The sequence below is a fragment of the Budorcas taxicolor genome, chromosome 17 (assembly GCF_023091745.1).
Source record: "Budorcas taxicolor isolate Tak-1 chromosome 17, Takin1.1, whole genome shotgun sequence".
In the NCBI taxonomy this organism is placed as follows: domain Eukaryota; kingdom Metazoa; phylum Chordata; class Mammalia; order Artiodactyla; family Bovidae; genus Budorcas; species Budorcas taxicolor.
The window spans coordinates 69,923,637-69,939,487 of NC_068926.1; the positions used below are offsets into that span (position 1 = coordinate 69,923,637).

Sequence of the window (15,851 nt, forward strand, 5' to 3'; positions counted from 1 at the left end):
TCCCTGGGGTCGGGAAGATCCTGCGGAGTAGGAAATAGCAAGCCCGCTCCAGTGTTTATGCCTTGAAAAATTCCACGGACAGAGGAGCCTGGTGGGCTACAGTTCATGGGGTCACAAAGTCCAACACGGCTCTCTCTCTCTCTCTCTCTCTCTCTCTCTCTCTCACACACACACAGTCTACTAAAAGGAAGAATTTTTCCTCCTCCCCCGTTTATTTAATCACTTCTTTATTTATATCAGTAAAGACTCATTGGGTTACCATTTTAGTCAATCAGTCATATACTCTGTTACTCTTATCATGGATTTTGCTCAAATTCCCCCAATTTGGCCAGAGGGATCTTCAAGTTAGCTCATGTATCCTTTGACATATTCTCGTCAGTCTGATTCCCATCATCCTTACACATTCCGTTCCAAAATGTTCCAAGCTTGTCTGACGCTTTCCATGGTCACACCTCGGCTTTCTCGAAGGCTTCCAGACAGTCCCTGTGTTTTTTTCCTTCCTCCCGGCAGGCGGAACCTTAGAGCCCAGGATCTGACCCGGAGCACAGCGCGGTGGACCAACCTCTTCCGGTTTGGGCCGGAAGTTCCTCGGAAAGCGGCGGCTTTGCGTCAGCTGACCAGAGTCCGCGTAGGAGGGCTCTGAGGTCCGGCCGGACAGACTGACCCAGGTAAGAGGCTGGCTGAGCGACCGACGGGCTGACAGGCTGGAGCGGCGTTGGCGGCGTTAACCGAGCAGAGGCAGGTACATAAGGGGTTGGGGGGTCAGCTCGGGGCCGCCTAGGTTGAGGGACGGGGACCAGTTTCCGCCCTCACCGGGCCTACGGATTTCGACACTTGAGCCAAGGAGCGCGGAGACTTCAAGCCCGACTCTGGCGCAGGCCCTCTGTCCCAGGAGGCAGTTCAGGATTATGTTGTGGTCTTTTGTCCAGTGATTACAGTTTGGGGAAACTGAGGGCTAAGTAGAGAGAAGGCTCCCACTAACTCTCCCCTCCAGTCAGGAACTCACTCAGACTCCCAGTCGAGGCCGCTTCTCACGTAGGGGGTGCTTTTAATGAGTTTGCCCCCAGTGGAGAGGCCGAGGCCGGGAAGCGGGCTGAATCGAGTTGGGCTTGGGAGTGAGAGACCGGAGTTGGAAACTTCGCCGCCAACAGCCAGTGGTGCTTTCCGTGCCAAGTCCTTTCCCCGTACCAGGCCTCAGTTTCCTCACTTGTAAAACAGGGCAGTGTTTCTCTAAATACGGTTCTCACAGCCTGTGCTTTGAAATGCCATGGGGTGCATACTTCACAGCTCAGGACTCAAATAAGAGCTCTAATTTAGAATCTGGGTCGGAACCGGGGAAACTGCATTTTGAACATACTCCTCGGGGGCCCTCTGCATACCCATGTTTGAAGCCCACTGATGGTAAGTGCTTGCTGTGGGTTCTAGAAACCCATTCTTTGCTTTAAGCAGCTGGAACTCCTTCAGTATCTTTGGAAGAGGGTGGGGTGGTGTTTAGCTCAGAAAAGAGAGCAATGGAAGGGAACTGTCATCAAAAACATTGTTATGGTGAAGAGAGCTTCCACTTCATCTTTGCTGTTGAAAGAGGCAGAAACTAGGACTGATAGGTGGATTCTACAGGAAGACAAGATTTTAATAAAAGAACTTAAGACTGGTCACAGGGGACCAGCAATGGAATGGATTGCCTCCAGAGGTGGTGTACTTGCTGTCGAAGAAGTTTTCAGATGAAAGTCCTTTTCAACTTTAAAGTGGCTAATTCTAAGTCGTTATTTTGTGTCTTCTCTGGTGCTGACTTCTTTTTTTCTGCCCTCTTTTCTTAACATCTATGTCTCCCCAGCCTACATCTCCTAAAAGTGAGGCTAGTGGGTTTGAATTTATGTAATCTCTTCCTTGTTCTATGTACCATCCTTTTCAAGGACTTTGGAATGGCCCATCTGATCAGGGCCATTAATGTTTGTTGAATGAATAACTAAGCAGGGTCCCCACCCCCTCGATTTGGAGCTTATTTTCCTAGAACAACTTGGAAATGAATCTGAAGACTTTGTGATTGATGCGGAAAAGCCAGTAAACTCTTTGGACTCAGAGTTGAGGAGCCTGTGTCTGAATGACCCTCTTGAGGTTGTTCAGGCCAGCCTCCCCCCAGCCCTAGGACATAAATCCCTCTTCCTCTTTCTAGCAGTGTGTTGTTATAGATGATGTGTCTACTGAGAGAATTTTTGCAATCTGTTGGCTAACTTCAGCATTAAAACCAGTCCTTTAATGGACTTGACTTGCCAGTTCATCCTCACCAGTGATCTGCAGATAATGCTTCTAGCATGTCTTTAGTTTTCTAATTAAACGTCAGAGCTCCTTATTTTGTGATTTACAAAACTCCAAGCAGATCCCTTTTTAAAAACCAGTTAGAGTGCTTTGGTTGCCCAGTGGAACAGAGGTTCCATATTATGACCCAATCCTGCTGACATGCCTTTGCCAAAAAAAGGTTGGATTTGAGCCAAGACTTCCTGCTTGTGTTTATTCTTCCTCCCTTTTTTGTGTTTCCTAGAATTTTTTTTTTAAGTTGTGAAGTGCTTATTCAGATGTTGTCTAGGTGCTGAGTAAAATGGTTTTAATTTGGTGGTTTCTTTAAAACTTTTCAATCTGAAGTTTTCCTTTTAAAAAAGTACCTTAATCAATATTTCCATAGTGTGTTCTTCAGGCGGATAGTCTGAAGAGAAGCCTCTGAAAAAAGTATTCTGTGGTTAAAGTAAGTTTGGAAAAAGCTGTATATGAGTATCCCTTCTTAGAGCTTCTCAGTGTGTAGTATCTTGTCAAAGGCACTGAGAGGTTGATAAGAAATGTGCCTAACCTTGTTTAATCTAGTGTTGCCAAAATTGATGTGAAGCACTTTTTTTTTTTTTTGAGTAATTGAAGCACACTGGCAAATTCTGACCTAGAGCAGGAGTCTGCAGTCTTTGGCCTGTGACCCAAATCTGACCCCACTGCCTGTTTTTGTGTGGCCTGTGAGCTGGGAGTGGTTTTTACATTTTTTAATGGTGTAGATTACATCCAAAGAGGAAGAATATTTTGTGATATGTGAAAATCATAAGAAAATCGAATCTGTTTCTATAAATAAAGCTTTATTGGAACACAGCCACATCTGTTAATTTACATACTGTTTTTGGCAGCAAAGTTGAGTTAATTGCCACAAAAACCATTGATCTGCTAAATCTAAAGTATTTACTATGCAGTGCTTTTCAGAAAAAAATTTGCCAACTGCTGACCTGCTCCATATACTTGTTTTTCTTTTTATTTTGAAATGATTTTAGACTTCCAAAAATAATACATAAACTTCAAGTGTACTCTTAACCCAGCTGTCCCTAAGTTAACATTTACATAACCATAATAAAATTATCTAATAAATTTAGCATAAATACAGTGCTACTAACTAATCTATAGGCTTTATGCAAGTTTTGCCATTTGTTTCACAAATATCATTTTTCTGTTCCAGGATCCAGTCCAGTTAGTTTCCCACATTGCATTTAGTATTAAGCCGCCTTAGTCTCTTCAGTCTGAGACAGTTACTCAGTCTTTTTTGGCTTTCATGAATGTAAACTTTTTTTAGAAAGATAACTTTATTTATTTATTCATTTATTTTTGGCTGTTCTGGGTCTTCATTGCCATGTGGACTTTTTTCTAGTTGCCTAGAGTGGGGGCTACTCTCCAGTTGTGGTGTGCGGGCTTCTCACTGTGGTGGCTTCTCTTGTTGCAAAGCACTGGCTCTAGGCATTCGGGCTGGAGTAGTTGGGGCAAGTGGGTTCAGTAGTTGCAGCTTGCAGACTCTAGAGCACAGGTTCAATAGCTGTGGTGCACAGGTGTAAGCACTTGTTGGCATTTGTGCTCTTCCTGGATCAGTGCGGTGCCTCCTGCATTGGCAAGTACATTCTTTACCACTGAGGCACCAGGGAAGCCCGACTGTAAATTTTTGAAGAGAACTGGCGAATTATTTTGTAGATGTCTCTCAAATTTTTTGGTGGGGGTGGGGGGTGGGATAAAATTCACATATTATGAAATTCATCATTTTAATGTGTGAATGTTCACAAAGTTATGCAGCCTTCACCACTGTTTGAATTCCAGAGTATTTTCATCATCCCAAGAAGAACCCCTGTACGTGTTAGCAGTTTCTCCCTGTTCTTCCCTCTTCCCACCCCCTGACAGCCACTAATCTGGAATCCCATAGTCTGTGGCCTTTTGTTTCTGGCTTCTTTGATTAAGCGTAATGTTTTAGGCTTCATCCATGTCATAGCGTGTGTCAGTGCTGCATCCCTTTGCAAGGCTGAGTAATTTTCCACTGCGTGGATGTACTGTGTTTTGTTAGTTGTCAGTTGATTGACATTTAAGTTGTTTCTGCCTTTTAGTTGTTATGACATGCTGCTCTGAACATTCATTTGCAAAGTTTTGTTTGAACATATTTTGAATTATTTTAGATGTGTATACCTAGGAGTGGAATTGCTAGGTCATATGGCAGCTCTGTTTTTTAACTTTTTGAGGACCTGCCTAACTGCTTTCCACAGCACCTCACCATTTTATATTTTCATTAGCAATATATGAGAATTCCATTTTGTCCACGCCCTGTTCAACACTTGTTATTGTCTTTTATTATTTTATTATTTTTTCCACCCTAGTGGGTGTGATGTGGCATCTCATTGTAGTAGTATTTGCATTTCCCATTCCCCTGAGACTTGACGATGTTGAATAACTTTTCACATGCATATTGGACATCCTTGTATCTTCTTTGGAGAAATGTCTATTCAGACCCTTAGCCCTTTTGTAATTGAGTTACTTGTTGTGTACAATTTTGCATGTAAATATTCAGAGTTTGCAGATCTCTTGAATCCCCTTGAAGTAATTCAGTGTGAGCTGAACTGCACAGTCTGAGGCAATGCCAGTAACTCCCTGATCTGAATGCAGTTGGATTTGGACATGTTGAAGGGGCTTCCCAATGGCTTAGCGGTGAAGAATTCTCCTGCCAATGCAGCAGACACAGGTTCCATCCCTGGGTTGGGAAGATCTCCTGGAGGAGAAAATGGCAACCCACTTCAGTATTCTTGCCTGAAAAATCCCATGGACAGAGTAGCCTGATGGGCGACAGTTCATGGGGTCACCAAAGAGCTGGACACAACTGAGTGAGCATGAAGTTCAGAGCAAGTTGCCGTTTGAAACTGCTGACCACTCAGAGCTTGGTTCAGCCCCAACCACTGCTGACTGTGCAGAGCTGGGATGGCCGCGTCTAGTGAAAGGGGTACCACAGCCTCAACCCCAGACGTGATAAGAACACTAGGAGATGCTGTCATTCGGGAGCTACTCTTGTGTTTGTCTGATCACAGGCAGGGACTCGAGGAGTCAGAGGTAGTTGGCAAAGTCGGGACTGGTGGTGGCCTTGGGCCGCTGCCTAAGTTGGCAGAGCTACCAGTGCCCTCATACATCTCTTGACTCCAGAGCATTCGGCTCTCACTAGACAGTCTGGAAAACACACACACCCCAGTAATTCTTCTTCTTTTTTTTTAATTAAAAAAATTTTTTTAATGTCCATTTTTTAAGTCTTTATTGAAAATTTGTTACAGTATTGCTTCTGTTTTATGTTTTGCCTCTTTTAAATTTTTTAGTCAAAGGCATGTGGTATCTTAGCTCCCCAACCAGGGATCAAGCCTGCACCCCCTACATTGGAAGGTGGAGTCTTAGTCTCTGGACCACCAGGGAAGTCCCCACACCAGTAATTCTAATTGTGAAAGTAATTTGTGCTCATACTAAACGTTTTGCAGAATACAGAAACTGCCAGACAGTTTTCTGCAGCAGCTGAACCATTTTACATTCCAACAAAAGTGTATAAGGGTTCCAATTTTTCCACCTCCTCACCAGCTCTTGTGATCTTCTGTTTGTTTTTTTTTTGATAGTAGCCATCCTAATGGGTATGAGATGGCATGTCACAGTTTTGATTTGCATTTCCCACATAATTAGTGATGTTGAGCATCTTTTCATGTTGTTATCGGCCATTCGTATATGTTCTTTGGGGAAATGTCTTTTGAAGTCCTCTGCCCATTTTTGGATTAGATTGTTTGTTTTTTTGCTGTTGAGTTTTAGGAGTTCTCTATATATTCAGTGTATTGATCCCTCAGATACATGACTGGCAGATATTTTCTCCCACTCTGTAAATTGCTTTCTTACTCTGTTGATAGCGTCTTTTTTTCCCCCTCTTTGGCCTATGGCTTGTGGGATCTCAGTTCCTTGGCCAGAGATTGAACCCAGGCCACAGCAGTGAAAGTGCTAACCGCTAGACAGGGAACTCCCCTGATCTGTCTTATACATGCTCTTCTGATGGTCCTCCTTAGGAGAAGTGGGATCATTGTTTTTGTCGAGTATATGCTGACGTTATTAAAACTCTTAGGTTTGTTGTTAACTAATTAAATCTTGTCGACCTTATTCATTTTCTTGATATTCTATCTTTAGAGTTTTTCAGAGGTCCTTAGCTTCAGATAAAATTTGAATTAATGAGATTTTGTAGAGTCTGAATTGAATAAGAATTCACTGGCCACGTGAAAACAAAAGCAGAACTCTCACTTTGAAAAGTTTTTGGATGACAAAGCAAGGACAAACACAATCACCCCATTTGCAGGTGAGGGCCCTGGCCTAGTTGAGAGGTCCAGCTGACAGCATCAGACTAGGCCCTCCAGCTCTAGATTGTTCCTCTCACTGTATTATCCTAGAAATTGCCCATGCTTGACTAGGACCTGTCTACTCTGAACATCTTTTTTGATACAATGTTTTATCCAGTTATGTTGGTTTGAATTGAAATTGTCAAATGCCCTTTGTTTATTGACATATATTTATTGAATATATACTGTGTGTCAGGTACTGTGCATGTGACTCTAGGAGGTGTTTAACTGGAGTGAGCAAGGCAGTTCAGTGAATAATTGATCCTGTGTTAGTAGTGTTGTCTCTGACACAGATCGGCACTAATCTAGGGAAACCTGAACTTATGGTCCCATATCTGTAATCTTTTTTTTTCTTTCATTTGTTGAGTTTTGGACAATGCTTAAGAAAAAAATTACTCTAAAATAGTTATGTAACATTTCCAGTTCTGAAAAACATCCCTGAAGAATGTCTTGTACTTTTAGGACACTGATTTTCTACAGCTTTAGTTGGCTACAGTGACTCATCTTGAGTTGTACAGTTCAAAGTACTCCTGGGCATCAGATCCATCAACCCACACACAGTTATGAGGTGCTCTTGAGGTGTCTAGCCCTGTGCTGAGTAAGGGACTTAGAGTCTGGGTCTGGACTTGAGAGGACACACAAATGAATCACTGAGGTACTTAATTGAGCACAGTGGCTTGGGAGTTGAAAGCTTTGCCTGTGACTGGCGCTGTGACCGTGGGCAAATGACCTAACTACTCTGTACCTCAATCTAACATCGCAGGGGGTGCTATATATGGCAGGGAGTGTTTACCTAGAAGGCAGGTTGTGAAGATTAAATGAGACAGTTCGTGTAAAGGGCTGAGCACAGTGTCAGCCGATGTTACTTGTAGTGATAATAGATATAACAGTTCCCTCCTGGCTGTAACACTGTTGGGGGAAATCTGAGTTTGCCCAGGCCAAAAATCGTGTCCTATTCTGGATTTGTTCATACACAGTTCTGCTGTCTCACCTACAATGCCTTCAAAGAATGATGCTCATTCAGGAAGGGAAGTTTTGACTCATTCATTCAGCAAATTAATCAAATAAATACCTGCTGACTGCATAGCTCCGTGGGGAGTGTGAAGAAGCAGTTACACCTTCAGTGTGCTCTGTGAAACCTCACAGTGGAGGGGGATAACTCTGTGCCAGCCCTCATTGTTTTCTCTCTTTAATCCCTCCAACTACCCTGTGAGGAAGGTAATTGCCCCATTTTAACAGATGGGTAAAAAAGGCCTGAGAAGAAAATCACTGAGGTCATAACGTGGTGGAGCTGAGATCTGAACCCAGAGCCATCATACTCTGTGCCATGATGATTTTTAAGGACAAAAGCCCATAAAAAGTTAACATTTTAAGACAGTGGTATAAGGAATGACAGAAGGCAGCCTTTTGGTCCTTGAAAGTTTGTGCTGGGTTGCCCTTGCCTATGAAACCTGGTAAGCTTTAAGAAAAATCATTGACACTTGATGCCAAACAAGTTAAAACACTTTTGATTTAGAAATGATGGAAGATAGGACTTTCCTGGTAGTCCCCTGGCTGAGATTCTGTGCTTCCACTGCAGGAAGCGTGGGTGTGATCTCTGGTCGAGAAACTAAAGTCTTGCATGCCACGCAGCACAGCCACAAACACAAAAAGGAAAAAGAAAGAAAAACCCAATAACGATAACTGAAAAAAAAAAAAAACCCACCGAAAAACAAATAATTGAAGACAGTGTAAGAAAGTTGAAACAGCTGAGCCTAGAATTTCCACTCAAATATGTGTTATGTTTGGAAATTGTCATCTGTAAGGCCTAGTCCAGTGCATGGGATATAATGGGTTTTAATAGTTAAGTAGCAGATGAATTAGTGAATTTAAAATATCTTCCCAAACTGCCAAAATTACCCTATTTTCCCCATGAGACTTAGGATGCGTTCTCTTTTGAAAACATGTATACTGTTGGCAAAGATGGGAGTAACAAGCACTCTTCTGTATTTTTCATGGGAGTAAAAATTGGCACATGCTTTTTCAAAGGCATTGGTAGAAAATTAGAAATTTTAGATACCTTTGACCTAGCAGTTCTGCGCTGGAATATGTCTGAAAGATGTAGTCTAGAACCATTGCTCTCCAAGGCCAAGAACAGAGTGACTAGGTTGCATGGATGAGAGAGACTTTTCAGTCTGATCCTTTTGTGCCTTTTGAATTCAGCCACATGAATGTTACTCATTAAAAATATAAATCAATAAAATTTTAAAATGTGAAATGTCTGAAATAATTATTATGCTAAGGATCATTACGTGTTAGTATAGATTTCTTTAATCAGATTGCTTTCCTTTTTGTCCTGTACTAAGATCTGAAATTCTGGGACATTTAACATTTTCCCATATTTTTCTGTGTCTTAATAATGTAGTACTTACTATGGAAAAAGTGGGAAGTACAGTTAAGTGTAAAAGCAGCTTTAAAAATTTGCCCATGGTTCCATTATCCAGAGACCACTACAGATAATATTTGGGCCCCTTCCAATTTTTTTCTGTATCTTTTAACCTGTTAATATTATACAGTATGTTCAGTTTGGTATATAATTTTCTATTTTCCTTAACGTTATGTTATATAGAAAAATTCCCACACAACCAAAATCCTCATAGAAGGGTAATTTTTAGTGGTCTTATAATTTGTCTTGTGAATGTACCAGTTTAGTTTAGCCAGGGGATGGGAGCTGGGTGGAGAAAGGAAGAGACATTGGGATCATGGAAGCCTTTGGAAGGTGAGGTGGGTCTGGATTAGGTGGCTCAGCTGGGCATGTCAGCCTGACAGGTGAAGACTGAAGGGCACAAGGATGTCCAGGCTTTTCTTCCTGCTTTGGTTGCAGACCTTGCTACCCTGCTACCCCCGTATGAGCTCTGGGCTTCAGCCACGCTGAACTTGGCAGATTGAGTTGTCCACTTGTCCTGTGTCCCCTCGGGCACTCTGTACACAGCAGTGTCAGCACACTGCGCTGCCTGTTGGTTCACTTGCCTATATCTCCCTTTAGACTGAAACCCTTTTTTATTTATGCCTTGAATGCCTGGCAAATAGAATCATTAATAAATCTCTGATGGTTGCTTTGGAATTTGGTGGGCAGATAGATTAGAGATACCCAAGAAAAGGACCAGTGCATCCCTAAGGAAAAGAGGCCAATTGCTTAGCCTCCTCTGTCCTTCTGGACCTGAAAGTCCACTCACGCCCTTGGTCCTGTATTTGAGGGCTGGGCCTTTGTGAGCTAACTGTGACCAAAACTTTACTTAGATGCCCAAATTTTAGGGCCTGGTTTCTGTGTGTTCCGAGTTCAATCATCTTACTCAGATTTCCTCCCACTCTAACCTTCTCTGAGTGTGATGTCGGCGTTCTTAGAATGTGGGTCCCCTCTCTGCCTGTGTGTCCAGCAGCAGCCTGATGAACCGTGAAGACAGGCTGGGGCTCGCCACTGTTGCCGACAGAAGACTTCTGTGTGAACACGTGTCTGCCCATAGAAACAAGACCTCTGCTGGATCACCTCTCACATCAGGCTAGTTATTTGTCATCCAAATCTGTAACCTTCATAGTTAGAACCAACCTTTCCAGATGCCTCTGTGCACTCTGGTCAAGGAATTCTTAGAGTTAAAGGGGCAGAGAAGGAAGATTATGCATTCCTGCAGTTTTCTCTAGGACCTGAGAGCTGAACGCAAGAGTACTGCAAAGAGATTTCTTCACAAGCTCACGTTCCCTGGTGGTTCCTTCGGGGATATGCGACTCTCGCTTTCTCTCTTCTGCTTCGTTCCTGTGAGGTAAGCCAGGCCAGCTCTGGGAAGGTCGTAGGAGCGAGGATGCCCAGTGTGTCCACTCCAGCTGCCAGGCTTGGCGTTCCTAAGGGATCATGGAGTGTACAGACCTGCCTTAGTCCCAGCACTATGTGTGGTGCCTTGGACATCTCAGACTTAGAGCTCTTTTTCAGAGCAAGGTGTGAACTTGTTCTTTAAATGATCAGCTTTGTCACGGATGGTCCAGGTGCTGCCTGGTCTGAAGCAGACTTGTCCCCGCCACCCCCAACCCCCTGAGTTGACCTGACCTCTCCGTGGCCCCTGTGGGCTGTAGCTAGGGTTGGGCATTCTGAAGGACAAGCCTTGAGGTTATTGTCTTTCCAAACTGCATTCTGGTAGAGTTCTCCTGTTTGAGAGCTGATTTTCCAAAATTCTTCATCAGAGTCATTTGGAGTGGACTGTGGGGACACTTATTTAAAATACACGTTCTTGGGACTTACCTGATGTCTAGTGGCTAAGACTTCTTGCTCCCAATGCAGGGGACCCAGGTTCAGTCCCTGGTCAGGGAATTAGATCCCACATGCTGCAACTAAAGATCCTACAATGAAGATCAAAGATCCCACCATCCAGTTCCAGGTCCTGTTTAAATCAAGGGAGTCTAGGAACCAGATCTCTGGGAGGGTGCCTTGTTTAGGAAAAACAGGCAAGTTTGATGGAGCTCCTTGTTAAGGATTCTTACAATTAGCTCCTTTTCTAGACTCCAGGGACTCAGCATGGTCTTGCTCTTCTTTATGACTCCGTCACCCCAGGTGGTAGCACCGGGCCTCCATCGTAGTTGGAGGAGAGATCCTTTGGTCTCAGGCATAGATGGATGAAGGGTGAGTTTGCTTTGCAATCACTGCAAAGAACAAAAAAGTTAGAGGAATCCATTTGAGGAAAAGCAAAGACCAGATGTTTAATTTTGTATTGCTGCGTGTTAAAGGGGCAACAGGTAAGAGTGGAAAGAGTGCTGATGTGTTGGCAAGTCTGAATTGGGCACAGAATTACTACATGTGCAGTGGCCTGACATTGGGCAGGTCCTCTGACGTCTCTGGCCTGATGTCCTCTGTAAAGTGGAGTGAGAGTCAGAAGTGGTAGTAGATATGAATGTGCTTTGAAAACTGGAAAGCGCGTTCAGATCAGGAGTGAAGAATGGTAGGGGTAGGGACAAGGGCACACAACCGACTGCTGCAGGGCTCATCTGTGGTCAGGTCCAGATCGAGGCCCTCCAGGGACCAGGCCAGCTTTCAGCAGGATGGCAGCGCACATACGCCCGGGGTCTACTTCCTCTCCACTCTCTCTGGTTCCTGAGCCAGCAGGGCCCTCTGTTCTCTAGACCAGTGTCCCAGAGGCTCTGTCTACATCGTGTTCTGCAGGTGCTCAGTGAACGGCCCCGGCGAAGGGCCTGGTGCGGTGAGGCTCCTGTGCCTGAGGGAAGGCAGAGGTGGAGAGAGGAGGCTCTGGGGATGGGGCCCAGGGTACGCTGCGGAGAGAGCTTATGTGTGTGGCCGGCCTGGGAGTTGACTGGAACCAGTCATGCATGTCTGCACCCACTCAGCAAATATTTGAGTGCCTACTGGGATGAAGCTCTATAGCTTAGGTAGGGACCACGTGATCAGTCTGCTAAGAATTAGAATGAGAGTGATATAGTCTACCTAGATTTGGGACATGCCGGCCTGTCCCAGTGCCTGGCCTGCTGCAGGACTGCTTTTCCCTGCAAACTCTGAGGTGACCTGTCGCTGTCCCCTGGCCATTCCTACCCTGCCACCTGCCATGACCCTGACTGTCCCCGTAGGCCTCTGTAGGAAATGTGCTGTGTGGAGCCTTGTGGGGCCAGCGAGTGGAGAGGGCAGTGAGCTGGGGTCAGTGGATGCATGTGCATCTCCCCATAGCAGCAGCCCCCTCCTCCCTTGGTGGCTCCTCCAGGTCACTGTGTTATCTCACATGGCCACCTTAGCAGCCTGTAGGAGGTGTGACATTTTCATTTTTCTGGTGAGATAAGACATTCAAGCCATCAAGGCCTTTACTCAGAGCTACACGGCTGGTCAGTGTGGAGCCAGGACTTCATCTCAGAACTCTCAGGTTTGGGAAGTGAAACATCAGGGAAAAAGTTTTTTAAGGGCATTGTTATTGTCTGACTTTAGAATACAGATGAAAATGTCAGTATTTTAAACAGGGAGGACCTCTGACCCCCACCTGCAAAGTCCCCCAGCCCTCCTAATCCCAGAAACGACTGTTGATAGTTCATAGTGTGTGCCGCGTAGACATTTCCTTTGTGAATGTGTGGATGTACACTCATTTACATAATTTATTTCTTCTCACCTAAATAAACTCAAACACATACTCTTTGCAGCCTGACCTCTTTGGAAAGTACCTTTTATTATGGAAAATTTTCAAGCACACATAAATAATGCGATAAATATGCATTCATCATCCAGCTCCAACATCATCAACTTCCTCGTTCTTGTTTCATCTTTTTTCTCCACTTTCACTTTTCCCCCTCGAGTACTTTAAAGCAGGTCCCAAACATTTTATCATTCCTTCATAAAGACTTAATTGTACATATCTAGCAGGTGAAAAAATTTTAAATATGCCATTATCACAACCAATAAAAGTAACAGTACTTCTTTAGTATAAACTAACGCCCAGGCTGAGTCGGTTTTTGTCACCCATCTCACAAACGTCTTTCTGCAGGTGGTTGGTGTGAATTTGGTTCCAGCAAGACCCGCGTGCTGCCAGTGGCTGGTGTGTCTCAAGTCTCAGTTTATAACTCCACACTGTGTATTTTCTGGAGAACTTTGGTTACTTGTCCTGTAGAAACTCCCACATTCTGAATTTGCTGATTGCAGCTCCCTGGAGTTGTTTAACATGTGCATCTGTGCCCCGTGTTTTCTGAAAATGGTCGTTTGCTTTACAGACTTGATGAGAGTCTGTTCTAGGGTGAGGGCACTTTGCTGGTGGTGCTGTGTGCTTCCTCGATGAGAGCCTGGTTTAGGGTGAGGGTGAGGGTGAGGGTCTAGGGTGAGGGTGAGGGTGAGGGTGAGGGTGAAGGTTAGGGTGAGGGTGAGGGTTTAGGGTGAGGGTTAGGGTTAGGGTGAAGGTTAGGGTGAGGGTGAGGGTTTAGGGTGAGGGTTAGGGTTAGGGTGAAGGTTAGGGTGAGGGTGAGGGTTTAGGGTGAGGGTTAGGGTTAGGGTGAGGGTGAAGGTTAGGGTGAGGGTGAGGGTTAGGGTGAGGGTGAGGGTTTAGGGTGAGGGTTAGGGTGAGGGTGAAGGTTAGGGTGAGGGTGAGGGTTTAGGGTGAGGGTTAGGGTTAGGGTGAGGGTGAAGGTTAGGGTGAGGGTGAAGGTTAGGGTGAGGGTGAAGGTTAGGGTGAGGGTGAAGGTTAGGGTGAGGGTGAAGGTTAGGGTGAGGGTGAGGGTTTAGGGTGAGGGTTAGGGTGAGGGTTAGGGTTAGGGTGAGGCTTAGGGTGAGGGTCAGGGTTAGGGTGAGGGCACTTTGCTGGTGGTGCTGTGTGCTTCCTCGATGAGAGCCTGGTTTAGGGTGAGGGTGAGGGTTAGGGTTAGGGTGAGGCTTAGGGTGGGGGTCAGGGTTAGGGTGAGGGTCAGGGTCAGGGTCAGGGTTAGGGCACTTTGCTGGTGGTGCTGTGTGCTTCCTGTTGCGTCACGTCAGGCGACTGTTGTTAAGATCCATCGGTGGACCTGACTGATGGTTGTCTTTCCACATCTGTACACATAGTCTTTAAAAATATATGTATTTTTAAAAGAAACACACGTGTCAGGGTGCTTGAGTTGGAATGACAAAGAAAGGCCATGATGGGGCCCTCGCAGACAAGCTCCATGCTGTGAAGAAGAGAGCAGACTTGTGGAAAGGAGGAAGCCTGGGACCACGGGGAAGGCCCTGGAGCGGAGGCCAGCACGGCGCTGTGCTGCTGGCAGCCAGCTGCTCTTCTGGGACATTATGTAAAATGATGTAACTGAGTGAAAAAGAGGTTCTGAGCCGGCTGCCTCTCCCTGCTAAAGTTGCTGAGCTGCTGTCATGGTGCTGGGTGCTCGTGGACGCCGAGTTCCAAGTCCGTGGTGTGTAGGGAGGCCCTAGGCCTGAAAGGACTGTGGCCTTTTGGTCCTCACCTCCTGGTACCCTGGAAGCTGAAATCAGGGAGGTCTTCTGTCGCTCGAGGGGTGAGTCCCAGACTTGTGGTGGGCCTACCTGCACTGGAGAGAGTGAGTGGGATGGCCTGCTGCAGCAGCCTCAGAGCAGGAGGGGGCACTTGGAGACCATGGAGTCCAGTGCCTCAGTTTACAGATGAGGAAACCGTGGCCCAGAGAGGAAAGGGGAGGGTTTCAAGACCACCTAGCAAGTGGTCTTGGAACCACTATAAGCAAGCTGGAGGCTCAACTGTGACCAGCATCCAAGCCTCTGATTCTCTGACTGGTAGCCAGCTAGCATTTCCCCCTTGGAATTTCTGAGGTGACCGATTCTTCTCTGCACCTAGAATTTCTGGGTATCCTTTGCTGGTGGTCTCGTGCTTGTTCTTGTTCAACTCCTGGTGGATCTTTGAACTGGAGGTGGTCGTGAACAGTGGTCTGTTGCTCCCGGCGGGTGGTGCCTGGCTTGGTCTGTGGTGGCGCAGAGGTGGCGTGAATACAGACTGTGTCAGGAGTCCCAGCCTCAGCTCCGCGTCCATTAGTCAGCCAGGAGGTCTCATGCTGCAGTTTCCTGAGGGAGAAAAGCTTTTCCTTCATTAGGTTTATGTTTATTTTTTACTTACGGTAGGTGATACTGATTTTCTGTTTTCAGCGTGGGTATAGCCTTCTCTTTATTTAAAGTTGGTAGATTTAGACAAAACAAGGTAGATAGGATTCCAGCGTAGCAGAAGGGAAAATGCAAAAGATGGCAGTGTGGAAAATGTTGGACCAGATGACTCTTTTGGTCCTTGCCAGCTTCCTAACCTTTCACAGTTCCAGGGTTTTCTTTGTATTCTGGTGTGTGCTGGTCACAATCCTCTGGCTTGAGCAGACTCACCGCCAACATAGAGGCCGTCCAGAGTTAAGAGGACTGCCTGTGAACTTTCAGTCTGATTGAGCATGTATTTATCACTTGGGCAATAACCCAGGAGAATGGAAATACACTGAGATGGGGTCCTGGTTCCAGTGGAGGCTGTCTTCTATTTGCGCCCTGTGTTATTTACGTGGTCCATTCTGGGCTACATTCACGGAAAGTTTCTGAGTCATTTTTCTCTGGCTAACACCCCACAACTGCCACCCTCTGCCGCTTCTAGGAAGTCTCAGGGGTTCAGTCATAATCTGAATTTCCAGACGTGAGAGAAGATGGGGGTGTTGGTGTGGAGGGGGGCACAG

The 15,851-nt window shown here is 45.5% G+C and overlaps 1 protein-coding gene across 3 annotated transcripts in view; it reads left to right on the plus strand.

The window, feature by feature from the left end:
• The first annotated feature begins 589 nt into the window (after positions 1-589).
• Positions 590-15,851, plus strand: part of RNF185 (ring finger protein 185) — a 30,183-nt gene continuing 14,921 nt past the window's right edge. Inside the window, exon 1 of one of the 3 annotated variants that reach the window (XM_052654710.1) lies at positions 590-742. The gene's annotated coding sequence lies outside the window, so the exon portion shown is untranslated. Of the gene's footprint in view, positions 743-10,345; positions 10,484-15,851 lie in introns of those variants that run through there. The other 2 variants (XM_052654711.1, XM_052654713.1) reach the window with 2 other exon arrangements.